This window comes from Phyllobates terribilis, unplaced genomic scaffold (assembly GCF_046119375.1).
Source record: "Phyllobates terribilis strain yellow unplaced genomic scaffold, ASM4611937v1 Scaffold_8__6_contigs__length_399053987, whole genome shotgun sequence".
Classification (NCBI taxonomy): Eukaryota; Metazoa; Chordata; class Amphibia; order Anura; family Dendrobatidae; genus Phyllobates; species Phyllobates terribilis.
In genome coordinates this window covers 60207166-60224230 of record NW_027362768.1, presented here as the reverse complement: position 1 = coordinate 60224230, position 17065 = coordinate 60207166, and the positions used below count along the sequence as shown (strand labels likewise).

At 49.6% G+C, this 17065-nt stretch overlaps 1 protein-coding gene across 4 annotated transcripts in view; it reads right to left on the bottom strand.

Annotated features, from left to right (window-relative positions):
• The window catches only part of PLA2G4A (phospholipase A2 group IVA), a 213582-nt gene extending 206223 nt beyond the window's left edge, over positions 1 to 7359 (bottom strand). For 3 of the 4 annotated variants that reach the window (XM_073642987.1, XM_073642988.1, XM_073642990.1), the window contains exon 1: positions 7170 to 7359. The gene's annotated coding sequence lies outside the window, so the exon portion shown is untranslated. The remainder of the gene's footprint in view (positions 1 to 7169) is intronic. The other variant, XM_073642986.1, reaches the window with a different exon arrangement.
• Between the last annotated feature and the right edge of the window lie 9706 nt (positions 7360 to 17065).

Here is a 17065-nt window from a genome sequence, read left to right as displayed (position 1 = left end):
TTTTGTCTTGTTAGTCCACAGAGTATTCTCCCAAAAGTCTTGCGATCATCTAGATGTTTTCTGGCAAAACTGAGACGAGCCTTTATGTTCTTTTTGATCAGCAGTGGTTTTTGTCTTGGAACTCTGCCATGCATGCTATTTTTGCCCTGTCTCTTTCTCACTGATCTTATCTAATGCAAGTGAGGCCTGCAGTTCTTTGGATTTTGTTGTGGGGTCTTCTGAGACCTCTTGGATGAGTCGTCGCTGCGCTCTTGGGGTAATTTTGGTCGGCTGGCCACTCCTGGGAAGGTTCACCACTGTTCCATGTTTTCACCATTTGTGGATGATGGCTCTAACTGTGGTTCGCTGGAATCCCAAAGCTTTAGAAATGGCTTTATAACCTTTTTCAGACTAATAGATCTCAATTACATTGTTTCTCATTTGTTCTTGAATTTATTTGGATTGCAGCATGATGTCTAGCTTCTGAGGATCTTTTGGTCTACTTCACTTTTGTCAGGCAGGTACTATTTAAGTGATTTCTTGATTGGGGACAGATGTGGCAGAATCAGGCCTTTGTGTGGCTAGGGAAATTGAACTCAGCTTCCAAAAGATGTGATAAACCACAGTTAATTTATGCTTTAAGGGGAAGGATCATTTTTTCACACAGAGCCCTGTAGGTTTGGATTTCTTTTTCCATTAATAATAAAGACCTTCATTTAAAAACTGAATTTTGTGTTTATTTGTGCTATATTTGTTTAATATTTAAACTTGTTTTGTGATCTGAAACATTTAAGTGTGACAAACATGCAAAGGAATAAGAAATCAGGAAGGGGGCAAACACTTTTTCATACCACTGTATTTGGCCCAATCAGCTGTGGGCACTTGGTGCATCAGCATCGGGGTCTCAGAACTTTTTAGATGTTCATCAACCTCAGTGCTGGACTAAATTACTGATTAAATAGTGAAAGGTCTCTGTAGTGGATATGATTTCATTGGTGATGGATCATCATGGAAGTAGGGTCCGGCACTGGCGGTAGGGGAACTGGAACTCACAAAACTGAAAATTTTGCAACTTTGGCGTTCTTACATCAGGTTCACCCAGCTCCACCAAAATGGGGTCAGCTTTGGCGGAAAGTGGGCATGACATCACAGCCAGTCTAATTCAGGAGACGTAGGTGCATGTGACGCGCCCCTGGGCCTGTGTCGCGCTGCGTTGCGCAGGCGGGAGCTTACCCGGAGCCGGATCTGTTGAGGGTTGTAGTCTCGTGGCGGTGACCCGGTCCGTGCCCAGGGAGTCAGACTAAGTGGCGCTGTATCAGCGGTAGATGTAGGACGACTACGCCACCCGTTGAATGCAGCTATGGAGCTGCCGCTGCAGGGCAGACCGCTGAGGCCGGTGGTAGGATAGTGCAGCGTAGATGGTATAACCCCCAACGGGAGGGGTATGGCCTCAGGGCAGCCGACGTGGATGATGGGGGTAGCAGGAATCACTCAGAGACGATGCGGTGTGATTCAGGGTCTTTACTGGTGACAAAGATAGACCCTCCCGGAGTACTGGCTAGCGATCGGGGCCTGGTCAGTCCTTGAGCAGATGGGATCTCCCCTGGCCAGGCGGAGTTGTAGGCCTCCCAAACTAACGATACTCTTCTGGCTACCTTGCTAGAGGCGGGTATAAGTAGCCCACGTCCCTGAGTGTACCGTGTGGTGCTCACCCGTATGGCCGGTGACTCGGGGCCTTCTAGTAGCTTCCGCTCCATGACGGCGGTGCTGGTCCCATGCGTGTGACCGTGCCTTCGGGTTTCTTGGCCAGAGGACCTGAAATCCCCTGCCTGACGGATTCTGCTGCTGGGTAGGAGTTAGTCCCCACAGCCTCGGACTCCGAGTCCGGTAAGAAATCTTCTCAGTCAGGGCGAGCTCTGCAGCTGCCAGCCCCTGACTCCTTGTAACACTGCTCCCACAGAGCTCCTGTTGTTTCTTCCTATGCTGCTTCTCTTCTCTACTTCTGGCATGGCCCAGGAGCTGGGCCCAGCCGGAGCCACAGCTCCATGTCAGCCCTCCTGGCTGCACTCTCCCTCTGAACTCCCTAACCCTGCCTCAGCCCCAGGTTTATCTAGGGGAAGTTCTTCCCCTCCCAGGACTGGGCAGGAGGTGTGGCATGCATAGGATTCCTGACCAAGAGACCTCCCACCTGCTCTCAGACATAACATTGCCGTTACTGTGGAAACCAGACCCCTGGGGTGCCACATTCCCCCCAGTGAAATTTAGTACTCCGGGACTAAACATATTTTTAGAAAAACATAACAAGGTATAAACAATAATAATACAATAAGAAAAACACATAAAGATGGTTACGGCGTGTCCGCAACCGGGTGCAGTCTTTGAAGAAAAGCAAGGTGTCCATTTCACCAAAACAGGGAGACGTAACCAGGTAGGGGTCTGTCCTGCCCCGAGTCCTTAACAGTCTTTAGTCCGTCCTGGGTTACGCTCCAACTATGTACAAAGGATTCCCGGTAAATCCACCAAAGACTCCCATAAATTACTAGAAACACATAATTATTTACAGGATATGGCCGCTCTCAGTCCTCGGCCAGTGGGGATAAGGAATGGCTGCTCACAGTCCTCAGCCTGGTTTAAGATAGGGGCACATGGGGAACAATTCACTAATCCCAACGGGGACCATATTTTAATTAGCAGCAGTCCTTGTACCCTTACGGGTAACTATTTACAGCTCTTTATTCACGCTACTTCCCTTCAGTAGCTATGTCCTCTTTGTGCTCCCTCCTGAGGGTAGTCCTCAGACCCGTCCGGGTCCTCTTGGCTTTCCTCGTATTGGTAGTACTGCAGCTCCTCCTCGGTTAGCTGGGTTAGTATCTCTGCGACAGTCCTCCTCCCAGGTGGCCAGGACTTTACCTCCCTTTGGGCTGCCCCGGTTAATTGGGCCACCAGGATGCTCACTTTTTGCTCCTCTGTGAGGGGGTACACCTGGAAGAGGCTATCCAGCTTTTCTCTAAAGTCATGCAGGTTATGTGACTCCCCTGAGTACTGGGGTAGCCAGGCTGCCCCCGGGATATAGGGCATGGTGAAAGGCATGACCGCAACAGCAGTGGCGCTGGGGGGGGTTGAAGCGGTGAAGCTCTCCTCCGTATCCGGCATCCTTCTCCCCCCTAGTGGACCGTGGCCTACCTTGCGATGATCCTCTTCCGTAGGCCGCGGCTCCGCAGTGGATCGTCAGGGTTGAGGACCTTCCGTCGCGCTCCTGTGACGTCGGCGTCTGCTGGGCTCCTTCCAGGACCTTACGCAACGTCCGGACGTGAGGCGGGGCTTCAGTTCTCGCGCGCTTTCGGAGTCCACGCCCCTCTTCTTCCCGCGCGGCGTCCTCAAGATGGCGTCCAATGGCGGGAAGAAGGCTGAAGATTGCGCCGGATGGCGGGAAAACTCCACCGATGGCGGGAAGGAAGCGGAAGATGGCGCCGGATGGCGGGAATCTTCACCACAGGTAAGTTTGAACAGTCTTTATCAGGCACGCAGTACCCGGTGGTTGCGGGCACAAAATCCTGCCGACTACGCCAAAAGTTGACGCGCCCCTGGGCCTGTGTCGCGCTGCGTTGCGCAGGCGGGAGCTTACCCGGAGCCGGATCTGTTGAGGGTTGTAGTCTCGTGGCGGTGACCCGGTCCGTGCCCAGGGAGTCAGACTAAGTGGCGCTGTATCAGCGGTAGATGTAGGACGACTACGCCACCCGTTGAATGCAGCTATGGAGCTGCCACTGCAGGGCAGACCGCTGAGGCCGGTGGTAGGATAGTGCAGCGTAGATGGTATAACCCCCAACGGGAGGGGTATGGCCTCAGGGCAGCCGACGTGGATGATGGGGGTAGTAGGAATCACTCAGAGACGATGCGGTGTGATTCAGGGTCTTTACTGGTGACAAAGATAGACCCTCCCGGAGTACTGGCTAGCGATCGGGGCCTGGTCAGTCCTTGAGCAGATGGGATCTCCCCTGGCCAGGCGGAGTTGTAGGCCTCCCAAACTAACGATACTCTTCTGGCTACCTTGCTAGAGGCGGGTATAAGTAGCCCACGTCCCTGAGTGTACCGTGTGGTGCTCACCCGTATGGCCGGTGACTCGGGGCCTTCTAGTAGCTTCCGCTCCATGACGGCGGTGCTGGTCCCATGCGTGTGACCGTGCCTTCAGGTTTCTTGGCCAGAGGACCTGAAATCCCCTGCCTGACGGATTCTGCTGCTGGGTAGGAGTTAGTCCCCACAGCCTCGGACTCCGGGTCCGGTAAGAAATCTTCTCAGTCAGGGCGAGCTCTGCAGCTGCCAGCCCCTGACTCCTTGTAACACTGCTCCCACAGAGCTCCTGTTGTTTCTTCCTATGCTGCTTCTCTTCTCTACTTCTGGCATGGCCCAGGAGCTGGGCCCAGCCGGAGCCACAGCTCCATGTCAGCCCTCCTGGCTGCACTCTCCCTCTGAACTCCCTAACCCTGCCTCAGCCCCAGGTTTATCTAGGGGAAGTTCTTCCCCTCCCAGGACTGGGCAGGAGGTGTGGCATGCATAGGATTCCTGACCAAGAGACCTCCCACCTGCTCTCAGACATAACATTGCCGTTACTGTGGAAACCAGACCCCTGGGGTGCCACACATGCACTTTTCAGACGTGTGCAGCTCTTAATAAATCGGGTGCCTCTAAATCCAGCACACCTATCCCTTCCTTCCCTCTGCATCAAGACCAGTATGAACTTATATACAATAATATATGTATTTTCAAAATAAAAGTCAAACACATGCCAAAATTACACTCTTTTCCATGTGTATACACATCAGTAATATATATGTAACGTAAGTAAAAAAAAAATTGTATTGGAGACAGTGTCTTATCTTTCCTATTCCACAGTAGACAATAGAATTATTACACATTACAATTTGTCTTATGATGGCAAAAGAGAGGCCTTACTTACCAATACCAGATCACAATACCAATAAACTGCTGGATACACCCAGTGATATAAGGTTACGTTCCCATGATAAGCTTTTGGTATGTTTTTGACACTGTGTGTTTTTGCTGCGTTAAAACGCAGTGTCTTACAGTTCTAGCAATGTGGATGTGATTTATAGACATCTCATGTCCACTGTGCTTCATTTTAACGTTGTGCAAACTCTCAGTGCAATCCTCAAATCTGCAGCATGTAAATTTTTCATGCGGCTACGCTGCATTTTCAGTGCAAATTTTCCCCATAGACTGACATTAAATGCAGGAAATCTGCAGCAAAAAAAACCGCACATGCATTTTTAGTACATTTCCAAAAACACATGTAATTTGCACCTAAGTATACCAATAATGTTTTATTTAAAGCATGACACACCAAACAGAGACAAAAAAACGAAGCGTCAAAAATGCAATAAAAATGCATGTTAAAAAACGCACATAAAAACACAATGAAAAAACGCAAGTAAACTAATTTAAATAATAGGTGCAGAAATTGTGCTGAAATTCTGTAAAATTAAAAATGAACCAAAAGCTCATCGTGGGAATGTAGCCCAAGGTGGAGGCAGCACAAGTGCAAAATACCGATGAACAACCACTCGCACAGCTAGCATTTATGGAGGGGGTGGTTGCATGGTATTATAAGTGTGTGACTGGTGCCCTATACAAGCCTCTTTCATGTGCAGACATTTGGAGTGCACTATGCCATCATGCCCATACAATTCAATCAGGGCTTTTGTCACTATGGGGTATACTTGGGTAATGCTAGACAGCCCGCCTGATCTATTAGTATGAGCATAACCAATAGGCTGTTAGCAAAGCACAGTGCACTACACGTACGTATGCATGTGGCTGATGCCCAATACAAGCCTTATCTGTGTGCATCTATAATCAGTGGTGTACCGTGAAGATTGTGGGCACATATGCAAAATCTCCAACAAAGCCCCCAACTATTACATGTCTTTAAAGGAGCTGTCCGGTCCAAATAGATAAGTCATCCCTTATGCATCCCACCGGTGCATCCCACCCATTCGCCGGATTCTGACCCAGGACCGGAAGGTATGTATGCGTTATACATACTCCAGACCAGTGGGCGTGGCCTCGCTTTCATACACTTGTATGGACTGAGGCCATGCCCTTTAGTCAACGACACCAGCTGGGCAGCCACATCACTAGACAGGGCGCGGCCTTGCCCAATACAAGTGTGTGGAGCCAGGCCACGCCCACTAGATTCGCCCACTGGCCGGGAGTATGTATAACGCATACCTACCCTCCAGTCTCAGGTCAGAAACTGGCAAATCCTCACAGCGCACAGTGCGTGCATCGGGGGGATTCGTAAGTCTGCAGTCACACAAAGTGATTATTGATTTGGACCGAACAACCCCTATAATAGTATTGTTCTTCTCATTTGAGCGAAAAGGACCTTTGGGACCCCTATATGCCAGGATCTGGGTATGACTACACAGGGATCCATGCACCCATTATAGTTACAACCATTTATAAAACTTAGAAACCACCTAATGGCTGCTGCACAAATTTGCTTTGACTTTCAGGAGTGCCAGTTTAATGCAATTATTTTGGAATACTTTTAAAATGAACCATGTGATCATGAATTTGGCACATCACCAGCGTATTGTTTTGCTGTATAGTACTCCACTTTTCTGGTGCATTTTGATAAATGATCTATTGACCCGCAGTATGAAAGGAGCATCACACTAAACACTTGAAGTGACCACACAGAGTGGGGGGATTAAACTACATTACACTTCTATTGCTTAAGGTTTATGTATACATATAAATACATGTGAAACGATGATGATTAAAAACTGTCCTCATATGAAAGCAACAGGAAAAGCAGAAGCTGGGAGATAAATGATGTCAGTCAGTAATGAACACTCAGCTGAAGGCAGACAGGAAACTTTACCAAGAACATCGTGCTAACAGCTGCATGGCAGAGCATAGCCCTAACCAGTCATGTACAGAATGCCTAGTGACACTACTACACCCAGCAGACAGACTACTCTCACTAAAGGATCGAAACAAGTGGACACTTTCTAAAGGAAGTAACGCTAATTGCCTGATGAGAGGCTGCTGGCTCTCACAGTGCACAAGGGGTTAAACTGAAACAGTGAAGGAAGCTCCCAGCATACTACATCACCCAGCATCAGCTCTAGATTAATGATGGACACAATAACCTTATATAAACTCACCTGCAGTCTTCTTTCCCTGCGTAGAAGTCCCAGGCAGGGAAGTTAGAGTTCAAACTACAACTCCCAGTATGCTTTGCAAGTTGCAACAACTCAAGGAAATTGTTCAACAACTTTATCTGTAGATTTTGAGTTTTTCAGAGTGCCCGAACTCTACATGCAAGAGCTCCCCTTACCGGCAGCTATGTGCTTCATGGGGACAGATTGCTTGCTGCAGGCTAGTGAGGCTGGGTGCCAATGTGTGCTGCACAAGGGACTGGGAGGGAGGTGTGGGATTCACACAAGACACCCAGTTACAATCCTATTCTATGATTAAAGAGAACTTGTAGTTTATTATACATTGTAGTCATTCATAGTTCTCAGTATTGAAATTGCAGCACCAGGAAGAAGGAAAAGTCATGGAATTATCTGAATCACAGGATCAATTCACATTTTAAAGGGGTTGTACAGGTTTGGCACAAAAGTCTGAAGTCACTTTATATGACTGGAGACTGGTAAATCCTCACATAATGCTTAATGCTTTCTCTCAGGATTCTCCAGCACCAGGAGTGGGTAGTCATGTAACCGTAAGTATGCGAAATGCATACTTCCCACCACATTCCGACTAGACGTGCAGAAATACAGTATGTATATCGCATACCTGCAGTTAGGGGCAGGAAAACTAGGCGGTTGTCTAGTGCCCCCCACTCCCCCAGGCAGTGGCCGCTATGGGACCCATGAGTCAGAGGGTCCCGGGGCCAGCGCCAACTTTGGCCATACCCACACCCATAGATGCCGATACAGTTGAAAGCAATGATGGAGGAGAGCGTGAGGTGACGCTGCCTCTCCCATCATTCCCCCTCTGCGTCTGACGCAGCAGGCGCGATGATGTCACTTCATTGCACGAAACTCTGTGCCGGTCAGTGGAGCTGCTGCGTAGATGCTCTGCAGAGACCGGAGCAGCGGGGGAACAGGGAGAGGTGAGCATTGTGACGCGCCCCTGGGCCTGTGTCGCGCAGCGTTGCGCACGCGGGAGCTTACCCGGAGCCGGATCTGTTGAGGGTTGTAGTCTCGTGGCGGTGATCCGGTCCGTGCCCAGGGAGTCAGACTAAGTGGCGCTGTATCAGCGGTAGATGTTGGACGACTACGCCACCCGTTGAGTACAGCTAAGGAGCTGCTGCTGCAGGGCAGACCGCTGAGGCCGGTGGTAGGATTGTGCAGCGTGATAGTATAACCCCCAACGGGAGGGGTATGGCCTCAGGGCAGCCGACGTGGATGATGGAGGTAGCAGGAACCACTCGGAGACGGTACGGTGTAGTTCAGGGTCTTTACTGGTGACAAAGATAGACCCTCCCGGAGTACTGGCTAGCGATTGGGGCCTGGTCAGTCCTTGAGCAGATGGGATCTCCCCTGGCCAGGCGGAGTTGTAGGCCTCCCAAACTAACGATACTCTTCTGGCTACCTTGCTAGAGGCGGGTATAAGTAGCCCACGTCCCTGAGTGTACCGTGTGGTGCTCACCCGTATGGCCGGTGACTCGGGGCCTTCTAGTAGCTTTCGCTCCACGACGGCGGTGCTGGTCCCACGCGTGTGACCGTGCCTTCGGGTTTCTGGGCCAGAGGACCTGCAATCCCCTGCCGGTCGGTTTCTGCTGCTGGATAGGAGTTAGTCCCCACAGCCTCGGACTCCGGGTCCGGTGATAACTTCTCAGTCAGGGCGAGCTCTGCAGCTGCCAGCCCCTGACTCCTTGTAGCACTGCTCCCACAGAGCTCCTGTTGTTTCTTCCTATGCTGCTTCTCTTCTCTACTTCTTCTCTACTCACTAACCCTGCCTCAGCCCTAGGTTTATATAGGGGAAGTTCTTCCCCTCCCAAGACTGGGCAGGAGGTGTGGCATGCATAGGATCCCTGACCAAGAGACCTCCCACCTGCTCTCAGACGTAATATCTCTATCACTGTGGCAACCAGACCCCTGGGGTGTCACATTCCCCCCTAGTGAAATTTAGTACTCCGGGACTAAACATATTTTTAGAAAAACATAACAAGGTATAAACAATAATAATACAATAAGAAAAACACATAAAGATGGTTACGGCGTGTCCGCAACCGGGTGCAGTTTTGAAGAAAACAAAGGTGTCCATTTCACCAAAACAGGGAGACGTAACCAGGTAGGGGTCTGTCCTGCCCCGAGTCCTTATCAGTCTTTTAGTCCATCCTGGGTTACGCTCCAACTAATTGTACAAGGATTCCCGGTAAATCCACCAAGGACTCCTAAAAATAACTAGAAATACATAATTATTTACAAGCAACAAGAAAAACAGGTAACCACAAATAAAACAATTTATACATTTCAAATCCTCCAACGTGCGGGTAACTGGCCTCTAGTGGCCCTAGTGGACCTACGGAGCTGACTGTCTAGCCCTGAACTACAGGGTGTAGGAGCTGTCAAGGGTAAACTGGGCAGCTGTCTACCGGCTCTTTGGCTCACTAGGGGTACGGCAGGCTCACTATAAGCAGAGGGTTGATCCTCCTGTTCTGCTTGTGTGGAGTCTTCTGCCTCCTGGTGGTAAGTGGTAGTGGGGCGTCTGTGGGTCACAACGCCACCTGGTGCCGGTTCTCGAAGCACCCGGATGGCTCTGTCCTTGAACTGTGCAAATCCCAGATGAGGGTCCTGTAAGGCCATTGCCCGCAACTGGGTTCGGTGGGCATTGCAATATAAACCCTCTATAAATTGTTCAGTCAACAGCCTGTCCTCGTCTCCCACGCCGTCAGGGTCGGTCTGCTTAATGGCTCTCAGGGCCTCTTGTAGGTTCAGGGCATAGTCACTTATACTCTCATGTGCCCGCTGTTTGCACCCGTAGAATCTAAGCTTGATCTCGGCTGAGGTGCGGGTATCAAAGGTGTCCCTCAGCCGGGTTAGTATCCCTGCGACAGTCCTCCCCCCAGGTGGCCAGGACTTTACCTCCCTTTGGGCTGCCCCGGTTAATTGGGCCACCAGGATGCTCACTTTTTGCTCCTCTGTGAGGGGGTACACCTGGAAGAGGCTATCCAGCTTTTCTCTAAAGTCATGCAGGGTATGTGACTCCCCTGAATACTGGGGTAGCCAGGCTGCCCCCGGGATATAGGGCATGGTGAAAGGCATGACCGCAACAGCGGTGGCGCTGGCGGGGGTTGAAGCGGTGAAGCTCTCCTCCGTATCTGACATCCTTCTCCCCCCTAGTGGACCGTGGCCTACCTTGCGATGATCCTCTTCCGTAGGCCGCGGCTCCGCAGTGGATCGTCAGGGTTGAGGACCTTCCGTCGCGCTCCTGTGACGTCGGCGTCTGCTGGGCTCCTTCCAGGACCTTACGCAACGTCCGGACGTGAGGCAGGGCTTCAGTTCTCGCGCGCTTTCGGAGTCCACACCCCTCTTCTTCCCGCGCGGCGTCCTCAAGATGGCGTCCAATGGCGGGAAAACTCCACGTGTGGCGGGAAGAAGGCTGAAGATGGCGCCGGATGGCGGGAAAACTCCACCGATGGCGGGAAGGAAGCGGAAGATGGCGCCGGATGGCGGGAATCTTCACCACAGGTAAGTTTGAACAGTCTTTTTCAGGCACGCAGTACCCGGTGTTTGCGGGCACGAGATCCTGCCGACTACGCCAAAAGATGACGCACCCCTGGGCCTGTGTCGCGCAGCGTTGCGCACGCGGGAGCTTACCCGGAGCCGGATCTGTTGAGGGTTGTAGTCTCGTGGCGGTGATCCGGTCCGTGCCCAGGGAGTCAGACTAAGTGGCGCTGTATCAGCGGTAGATGTTGGACGACAACGCCACCCGTTGAGTACAGCTAAGGAGCTGCTGCTGCAGGGCAGACCGCTGAGGCCGGTGGTAGGATTGTGCAGCGTGATAGTATAACCCCCAACGGGAGGGGTATGGCCTCAGGGCAGCCGACGTGGATGATGGAGGTAGCAGGAACCACTCGGAGACGGTACGGTGTAGTTCAGGGTCTTTACTGGTGACAAAGATAGACCCTCCCGGAGTACTGGCTAGCGATTGGGGCCTGGTCAGTCCTTGAGCAGATGGGTTCTCCCCTGGCCAGGCGGAGTTGTAGGCCTCCCAAACTAACGATACTCTTCTGGCTACCTTGCTAGAGGCGGGTATAAGTAGCCCACGTCCCTGAGTGTACCGTGTGGTGCTCACCCGTATGGCCGGTGACTCGGGGCCTTCTAGTAGCTTTCGCTCCACGACGGCGGTGCTGGTCCCACGAGTGTGACCGTGCCTTCGGGTTTCTGGGCCAGAGGACCTGCAATCCCCTGCCGGTCGGTTTCTGCTGCTGGATAGGAGTTAGTCCCCACAGCCTCGGACTCCGGGTCCGGTGATAACTTCTCAGTCAGGGCGAGCTCTGCAGCTGCCAGCCCCTGACTCCTTGTAGCACTGCTCCCACAGAGCTCCTGTTGTTTCTTCCTATGCTGCTTCTCTTCTCTACTTCTTCTCTACTCACTAACCCTGCCTCAGCCCTAGGTTTATATAGGGGAAGTTCTTCCCCTCCCAGGACTGGGCAGGAGGTGTGGCATGCATAGGATCCCTGACCAAGAGACCTCCCACCTGCTCTCAGACGTAATATCTCTATCACTGTGGCAACCAGACCCCTGGGGTGTCACACATTGTATTTTTTTTTTAAACCAGTGAGTATGTTGTGGCCACAATACTGGAGGTCTGAGGAGTGTTCTGCCTAATTGAATGCACTTGGGCAAATCATTAAATCTGCTGCTGGCAAATCTCTTTACAATTGCCAGCAAGTGACATCCCAGATGTTCTCGATGTGAGACAAGTCCAGAGAAACTGCAGGCCATGGTAACATTTTTAGGCCATGGTAGCATGTTTAGGCATTGCAGGCTGCTCACAGTAGAATGAGCAACATGAGGACTGACTTTGTCAAAAAGTGGGTTGTTGAAAAACGCCGCCTGGGCTACTATTGGTTCCAAAATGTATTCATTTAGTACTGCAAGTAATATTGGATGTTACATACCAAGCCTAATTCATCTAGCAATGTCTATACGAACCATATGAAGGACATTGAACAACATTGGGCAACTAGCCAACTATAGGCGTTCCATTGACCTTATTACACTGCTTTCAAAGGCTATCAAGATGCAGAGCAAGACAGCAATTAAAGCTATGCGATGAGTCCCTCTGTTGTATTGAATGCAATTATGCAAGATTCAGAGATTGGTCTGGAGAACATGTGGGCAATGCCATGAAGAGACCTTCACGAGGGAAAATCCACACTAGCCCTACTCCTGGGATTTTGGAGTGTGGGGTTGAAAAATATTCAATTGTGGAGCCAGCAGCACTGCTATTTCTCCAAAGTGTCCCAAGAGCTGTTTTTCAACATGACAATGTCAGACTGCATGTTGTTCATGTTACTGTGAGTAGCCTGATTGGCCTAAACATACTAACATGGCCTGCAGCATCTCTGGACTTGCCTCCCTTTGAGCACATCAGGGATCTTGATGATTTGCTTGCACAATAGCATTCCACTTGGCAGAACATTGATAGCAGCCAAGGCATGTTTAAATGCTGGACACCATTTATTGTCCATAAAATGTAAATCATCGGGTTTTCATCATGGAGCTTAGAATTTTTTGCTGCATCTGCAAAAGAGGCTTTGAACAGAGCCTGCAATGCAGATGTGGCGCCCCTGAGGGTTCAGTCACCACAGAGGTACTGCACCTCACCCAGAGGTGTGGTGTCTCCTTCTCTCAGGTAAGGAGGGAGTGCTGCCTGGAACCCCAACACCCGCATTCAACACTACACTACTCCAGGCCGGCTGGAAGGGCAAGATGCATGTGCACAGTGCTGAGCCCTGTCCCTGGCTGGAGTGGGGGGAACCAAAGGTAGGGGGAACCAGTAGTGGGTGTGGGTGGAGGAAGCAGTTTAGGGGAGCACTATAGAGTGCGATATAAAAAGGGAACCCAACTTAGGGTGGCAGGACAGAACAGAATGAGGTCAGTCAGTGGTGTGGAGTGAGAGAAGTCAGTCTGGGAGCAGAGTCTCCTTATGAGCTCTGCTCCATAAGTAGGGCCCAGTCATAGAGGCCCAGGAGGGGAGCAGAGGAGTAGGCTCCTTTCTAGTAAAAGGGATCCCAGGGGGTACGGCGAGTGCAGGACGGCACCCGTACACCCCGAATCAGAAGACAGAGGGATCAGGCCGCAAGAAGGGGACCGGCCCCTGGACCAGTCGTGTCACTTCAGGTCTCGGCTGGAAAAATCGGAGGCTTCTGGCTTATATAGTTCAGTTGCCAAAGCCTCATTCTAATCTCTGTGAGGGTCAAGCAGGTCTGGGAACTCCAGTAAGACAGGAGGGACTTCAGAGCAATCGAGCGGGATTGAGAGTGGGGAAGCGCAGGGCAGGAGGGAGAAAGACCCAGCGTGAAGACGGTCTAGAGAGGAACACAAGAAAGTGGGGTTGTGTCAGGTGCTCCTAAACTCCCTGAGGAAGAGCTGAACCCTCGTTCTGGTGAACGCAGTGCGACGTGGGAGGCTGTAAGCTGGACAGTGCAACCTGACGAACTTAACAACTGTGAGTAAAGACTCGGATGACTGCACCGCACTGCCTCCGTCCATTATTTCACCTGCGTCATCTTCCCCCCTGCACTACAACGCCCAGCGCAACCAACAACACCTACACTGCCCTGGAGCTAGCTCTTCCTTTGGAGAGCCTCACCATCCCTGCTACAGTAACATCAGCTTCAGAGGACTGCTCCGCAGCGGCGGCTCCCTTTAGCCGCATTCCACAGGTGGCGTCACAAACACTTTACAAATTCCCTATAAATAATTTCCCTTTTTGTTGACCGCCCTGGGCCACGGACCGGGCCAGCCACTGTGATATCCCCCACCAGCATCCACAGGCCCGGCTGCCAAGTACCCCACGGCTCTGGGGGGCGCGTCACAGATATGAACACAGACTTGTATGTTTCTAAAAGGATAGGCCACCAATATTGAAGTTTATGAAAATGACGAAATATATTTATCACGCAGTGATCATGCGGGCTGATTCAATGCGGGTGTCAGCTCTATGTGAGAGCTAACACCCCGCAACAACACCCATGATCGGTGCTAGCACCGATCGAGGGCGTTTAACCCCTGTGATGCCGCTGTCAATAGTGACAGTGACATCACGGGGCATCGCAGAAGGAGTGAGCTCCTTCTGTGCTCCCATCAGCACAACGCGATGCAATTGCATTGTGCTAATGGTCTCCATGGTGACCCCGGGTCCCAAGATGGCTACGGGGTTCTTCAGGTTCCTTCAGAGAAGGTAGCCTGTGAGCTCCTGCTCAGAGCAGGAGCTGACACGCCTTCTCCCTGCCTGTCAGACGCTAATCTGATGCTCTGCAGTGCAGAAGCATTGCATAGAATCAGATCAGCAATCTGACAGTATAAAGATGATGTCCCATAGTGGGACAATGTGAAAAAGTAAGAAAAACTTAATAAAAATTGTAAAAATTTAAAAAAAATTAAAAATATTTATTTATGTAAAACAAAAATAAACAAAAAAATACACAGATTTGGTATTGCTCCATCCGGAACTCTCTGACCTATAAAACTATCCTACTAATTAATCCCTTCTGTGAACACTGTTAAAAAAGAAAAAAACGAGGCAAAAACTATGCTTTATCATCATACCGCTGAACATAGAGTGGAATAAAACGCGATCAAAAAGACGAATGTAAATAAAAATGGTACCGCTGAAAACGTCATCTTATCCCATCTTGTTACAGATGTCAAAATAAAGTGATGCAAAAATAATTATTTTTTCTATAAAATACTTTTTATTGTGTAAAAGCCCCAAAACAAAAACAAAATAAATGTGGCATCGCTGTAATCGTACAGACCTAAAGAATAAAGCTGCCTTATCAATTTTACCACACGTGGAATGGCATAAACGCCCAACAAAAAATCAATTCCTGAATTCCTAGTGTTTGTTAATTTTGCCTCCCTAAAATCTAATTAGAAAGTAATCAAAAAATGTCATGTGCCCGAAAATGGTACCAATAAAAATGTCAACTTGTCTTGCAAAAAACAAGCCCTCACATGACTCTGACGCTGAATTATGGAAAAAGTATAGCTATAATTTTTTCTGCATCTCCCTGGCAGGAAAAACGCATGTAGATTTTACATGCTTTTTTCCTGCCAGGTAGAAGCGTTTGTCAAGCATTTTTGCATGCATTTTCACATGCGGGTTATCAAGCGCTTTTCCAAATGATTTTAGCATCACTTGGAAAAGTGCTTGACAACTTGGTCACACTATATAAATCCATGCAACCAGTATGGATTTATATAGTGGGACCAAGTTAATGATTAAAAAAAGAATAAAAATTGTAAAAAATAAGAAAAAAAAACATTATACTTACCTTCTGATGGCCCCCAGTCTTCTCTCCGGTGCGTCCGGTGTCTTGGGTGGCTCGCGGTGGTGTTAAAGGACCTTCCATGACGTCATTTAGTCATGTAACAGGTCACGCGACCACCGACGTCAGCGGTCGTGTGACCTGTCACATGACTAAATGACGTCATGGATGGTCCTTTTTCACCATCGCGAGCCACCGGGAGCCAGGACGCACCGGAGAGAAGACCACGGGCCATCAGAAGGTGAGTATAATGTATATTTTTTATTTTACATTCTTTTTTTAGCAGGTACTATGGTACCCGGGTCGGGATGAAAGTCTCCTCTTCTCCAGACCCGGGTACCATCCGCACATTGAATCGCTTAATATCCGCATGTGCACATGTAGTCATGCGGATATTAAGCGATTCAATGCAAGTCAATGGCGGCAATTACGCCGCGTGTCTGCAAAACTAATGGACATGCTGCAGATTTTTCCGCAATAATAATCCGCAGCGGAAATTTCCGCAGCATGTGCATAGCACATGCGGATTATCATTGGGGACTGTGGGGCACGTATTACCAAGTGTTTTTTAAGCGTTTTCGGTGCGGAAATTCCGTGGCAAAAACGCTTGAAAAACGCATAGTGGGCACGCAGCCTAAAGAGCGCTGGATAAACGTGATCCAAAATGTTATGTAAAATGTTCCCAATAAAAGCTTCAACTCAAACTCAGGTCCGTCATCTGTAATTGGAAATATAGAAGGTTTCCACATTACTATTACAAAAAAGCACTATGCCCGACCCCCAAAAGAAATCCAGAGAATTCTGTGCTCCTAAATCCAAATGCCCTCTCCCTTCTGAGCCCCAGTGTGTCTAAATCACATTTACTGTCCACATGTTTGGTATTTCTGTAACGATGAGAGCCCGCCCAATTTATGGGGCATGTCTCCAGAAGCACGAGCTGGGCATAACCTACTGGTCACTACAATGTACTGGTCACTACAATGTACTGGTCACTACAATGGCAGTTTGCAATTTTCACTCAGAAACATCCAATACTGCATGTTTTTGGAATACACCCATGGAGTCAAAATCTTCATTACAACTGTAGAAAATTTCCAAAATGGGGTCACTTTAAGGGGATTCTGCTTTTCTAGCACTTAGGGGCTCTGTATATGGAGTCCGCAAACTATTCTAGGAAAATCTAGGAGGCAAATAGCGCTCATTCCCTCCCGAGTCTCTCTGTGTGATTAAGCAGTACTGTACAGCCACATATGGGTTATTTCTACATTCAGCAGAAATTGGGGGACAAATTCTGGAGCCATTTTTACCCATTTCCCAGTGTGAAAATGTTAAATCTGGGGCTAAAACAAAATTTTGGTGGTAAAAATGTAATTAGTTTTTCTTCACTGCTGTTATGATCTGCAACAAGTACTAAGGAAAGAAAGGGGAAAGCTATCCCTACATTAAGACCAAGCTGAATCCCTACGATGTAGAGGGCTGCCTGTTCCTTGCGAACAGACCCACCTTAGTCCTTGGCTAGTCTAAACGAAGACCTAATGCATA